Here is a 4,974-nt window from a genome sequence, read left to right on the forward strand (position 1 = left end):
CTGCTGAGAGGTTGGATCAGGTGACTTGGGCACAAATACGTCACTGGGGATCAAAACAAAAGCAGCATTTCTATTGAATGGTGGTTGTGGAAGGCAGATGGAAATGGGCAGAAGAGAGAACAAGAGGTGAAGAAAAGTAGTCTCTGTAGGCAGTCATTTCAAGGTTTTCTTCAAAGGGGAAGGGATGAATTGGATGGGAAATGGAGGAGAATTTGAAATCAAGGAAACTTATTTTTTAAGATGGGAGTCATTTAACCTATTTGTCTGATGTTAGAAATGATTCAGTAGAGGAAAATTGGTGCAAAAAGAAGGGGAATAAAAAATAGTAACAAATTTCTTCAAAAAATGAAAAGGGTTGTAATCTAGGGTACAAGTGGAGGGATTGGGCTTTGACAAGAGAAGGGATCCTTATTACATGGTAAGAGGGTGAAGGGCAGGCATATGGATGTAGATCCTGTGAGGTTTGTAGAATTGCCAGTGAGCAGGTGTGGAGACTGGGGGGTAGAGTATGAGAAACTTACGGAGAAAGAATGTGGGAAATAATTCATCTTGAAGAGTAATTGGCGCATGCGTGAGGATCAGCGTATGATTTCTGGGTAGACTAGCATGCCCATTTGAGGCTTATGATGTCAAATAAAGAAATTAGTCAGTGGAATTTTGTGTCTCCCCTGCCCCCCCAGTTCCAAGGCACATAATTGGTTTTAACCAGAGTTAGATTTTTGACAGTAGCTAGTGACTTATTTTTTAAGGTGAATACATTAGAGAGAGAAGTTTCTTTTCAAGGTAGTGAGGTCCAAGGAATTTCCTCTGCACATAGTGGAAAGTGAAGACAGGAGAGTGGAGGTGGCAGAGTGGATGAATAGTGGAGGAGTGTAAGGTCAATGAACTGGAGGCCTACAGAAGGTTGAAAAACTGCGTTGAAAAAAACTAGTTAGTGAACTATAGAGATAAGAGGTGGTGGTCTGAGAGTGGGATGCCTGAAGTCAATATTGTGTTATTACTGGTAGTGTTTAGGGTATAACTATAGGAATGGATGTAAAAGATCACGGGTAGAGACACCCACGTGGATGTGGAAGTTACAAAGATGAGGACAGGAAGAAAATGAGCTAGGAGCTCAAGGTTTCAAAGAGTAAAAGGTTGGAAGATGACAGCAACCACATTGGGCATTGGGTACAAACTGAGTATTTTCCATTTGTCCCTTAGGTCCATGCTTCTCCAACCCACTCAGTGCCATGGGAACTGAAACCTGTGGATTAAATCAACAGGTTTCTTTGCTCTCTGGTTCTGGTTGGGTTTGGCCAATGGGGGTCCTCAGCAGATCTGATGGAGGGAGGCTGTGTCCTTGAACTGAAGGTCTCTGCTCTTCGGTGTGGCCTTCTGTACACATCTCTCCTCTGGGTCCCAGAGCTCCTGTTTCTTATTCTTCCAGGCCAAGGGGTGATAGCAATTCCACTGTTACTTGCACTATCCCTCATGCCTTTCCTACCTCATTCACACCTTTATAAATAATCCTTTCATTAAATCATCCTCAAATTAACCTTTGTATGCCATCTATATCCCGTTGGGGACAATTATACAGGTGGTACAACTGCATGACAAGAACTTCCAAGGAACTGGAGTTTTTGAAAGGAGAAAGGGTCTGGAAACAGTGATAGGGATCAAGAGGGATGCCATCCCCACCTCCTGTAGGGGGTGAGAAACAAGTGGCCTCTATTTGAGAGACATACTGAAGAAGTTTGGGAGAGCTTGGCTTTAGCTTATGCAGGGAAGTGGACAAGACATTCAAAAAGAAGTTGAAGGTATAGTGGAAGTTTGCAGATCAGAAGGTCCAAAGTGTGCAATGAAAGGGTTTGAAGGGTGGTGACAATGGGGGTTGAGTCAGACTAGAGGGTGTCTGTAAGTGACTATGGAGGTAAGAATCAGTATGGTAATGGCTGATCTTGGAGCTTCTGGGGATTGAAATAAATAGAAATGAGGTGAATACATTAGAGAGAGAAGTTTCTCAATTCATTTCAGTTCAGTTCTAGTATCTATTATGTGCTCCACACTGGGCTAGGCACTGGGGGTACACTGATAGGCAGTAACAGTTAACACCCAACCAGTGACTTAACAATGAGCCTGACCATGTGAACCGCATACCTCTTAACAGGGCCTCCTAGAGAAAAGCACCCAACGCACACTTTCATGGGCTGCCTTGGAGTGTGAGCTGCGAGAGATCCTGGCAGCTAGGCCCCTTCTCACCACAGTTCAACAATCTTCAATCCTAATGAGGGCAGTAAAGTAAGGATAAAGAAGACTGAAGCTTTTCAGCAAGAGCCAGGGAGACCACTTTGGTCAGCATTATGTTCACCCATGACAAGGTAGGGTAAAGCTGGAAGGGGGAGTTCTTAGCCTGGCCGGAGACAGATCTGTGGGCACCAGGACTGCTGGTTGTACGCCTTACCATTTAAGATCTTCTGGAAGGCTGGGTAGGATGGTGACAGAAATTGTCCCAGTACAGCCCAAATAATCTTAGTTACAGGCAAGACTTCTTTTTTCCTTGTCAAATATACTAATATATGTTTAAGTCATAACCTTTTCTCAGATGAAGCCAGTTCCTAGGACTTCTTAAACCAGGGGTGTCCAAAGTTTTTTCAACGTTTTTCACCAAGGGCCATATGCGGTAAAATACACAAACAGCTGGGACACTCACTCGAGGTGAGGTACGTATTGCCTCACCTGGTTTATTTAAGGAAACTAAATATATTTTTGGAATTTGCTGCGGGCCGATTAAAAATGGATTGCTGGCCACAGTTGGCCCACGGGCCACAATTTGGATACCCCTGCCTTAAACGCTAACCCTTGAAGACTAAGTCAATTATTGAACACTTAATTGGTATTTACTATGTGCTTATTCTATGCCAGGCACTCAAAACATGAATTAACTAATTAGTTCTCACAGCAACTCTATGGGGTAGACATTATAATGACCCCCATTTTACAAATGAAGATGTTAAGGTACAGAGAGATCACATCACATCATTTGCTCTTGGTCACAAAGCCAGCAAATGGTAGTCAAGATTCAAAAAAGCTCACTCTTACCTTCTACAGTATCATTAAAAGTATTCATTGCCTATTTATACCGGCTACTGTGCTATACATTAAAGATAGCAAGATAGAAATACATTATTTACTTTCTCTGACTTTTATAAAATTACAACTAAATAAGTGGAAAGGGATTTTGAAAAAGTGGCTTTTTTTCACATGCCAGTCAAGAATTGCTTTTTTGTTTTCTAGCTTTTCTCCAAGTACATTCAAAAAGGATACCAGATTAGATAGATAGACATACGAGGTCCAAAAACTAAGTTCGCGAACTTTTCACCTTAGACAGTGGAAAGTTTGCGAACTTAATTATCCTACTTCAGTATGTATATCTGTGTCTCTCTGTATATACATATGTACATATAAACCACTCTCGATTCAAGCCTTAAGATGAGTTTACAGTGAAGTTACTAGACACTAATTTTATTCTGTCATTTCATGTCCATTTATCTTAGATATAGCTCTCCAGATATGTTTATAAATCCCTTGCCCTAGCCCTGTACACTCAAAATGCTTTATCAGTTTCAAATATAATAAGACATAAAAATCTTATTTTAAAATACATCCCCAGATTATCATGGTAAGTGTCATACTACATTATACTGTTTCATTAATGACAACTACAACAGTAGTAGCTCCTTTAGTTTTCAAAGTTCCTATTCAGTTTTATAGCAAGTAAGAAAAATTCTATTTCTGCACTAAACACTGCTTGTCTTTGAAATCTGTTGGATTAATTTTCTCTTCATACCCTCTTCATCCCCTCGCTCCCCACAAAGCCTTAGCCTAGCACCTCCATCAACTATGTCTTTTCTTCTTCATTGTACATCTGCCCCCCTTTTTCTACATCTTTCTCAAATTCTTTTCTGCCGCCAGAGAACTTTTTGTCCTTGATAAAAACACACAAATTGTATTTTCACTCTTATCTGTACCTTAACTTTATATGAAAAAACACGTGGCAAACCTCCTGTAAAATTCACATACATAATAATACATGCCATCTACCATTTAGGAGGTATTTATGTTCTTCCTCAATTATTTCTCACAACCATCTTATGAACTTAAGTACTATTATTACCCCCATTTTGTAGGTAAGGAAATTGAGGCTTTACCATGCTAAATCAATGCCGCTGGTACTTTGATTTGACTTCCTGTGGATGTACAGTGGCCATCTAGTGGCTTCAGGAATCTAGTGACGTTACTTAGGAAAGGTACTTAATGCAGAAAATATGTTACTTTAAGAAGGGGATAAGAAGAATGAAATTTACAGATGTGCGACTTAAAGTTAGTGTTATTTTTCTCTTAGAAGTTTTGTATAAATAATATATGAATACACTTTACAACAGCAGATATAGAGCTTTTATTGTGCCCTTTAACCTGGTTTTTCAGTGTCTCCATAATTTACTTAATATCCTGTTCATCTTTCATCAACATTAGGTGCTTTATTCATTGTTAGTGCCTTCTCAATTTGTTACAAATAGGCTTGTTAACTTACTGACAAATATTTTTGATAGCAATCTTAGATGACGTGGCTACTTCTTAAATTTAAGTTTCCCTTCTCCCTACCAGAACTTCAGTGGCAGCTTTGCTGGCTATTATTGTTTTTAGAGCAATGACTCATCAAGTTGTTTTCCTCTGAGAAGAATTCTAGTACTAGCTGTTGAGAGAAGTGGTTTAACTTCACTATCGTAGCAAGGTGTCTTTGAACCAGGGTAGGGTACTGAGGATAGATTTGGATCAGACAAGGTGTAATCGACTCATTTGGCTGGAGTAGCCAAGAAAGTAAGTAGTCCAAGGGAAGGGGGTAGGGCTAGTGAATGGATAATGAGATAGGGAAACCAAGATCACTTCCACAAGAGTAGTGTGACTATCAGACCTAAGGGGCAAGTGTGAGGT

The sequence above is a fragment of the Rhinolophus sinicus genome, linkage group LG14, assembly GCF_036562045.2.
Source record: "Rhinolophus sinicus isolate RSC01 linkage group LG14, ASM3656204v1, whole genome shotgun sequence".
Lineage (NCBI taxonomy): Eukaryota > Metazoa > Chordata > Mammalia > Chiroptera > Rhinolophidae > Rhinolophus > Rhinolophus sinicus.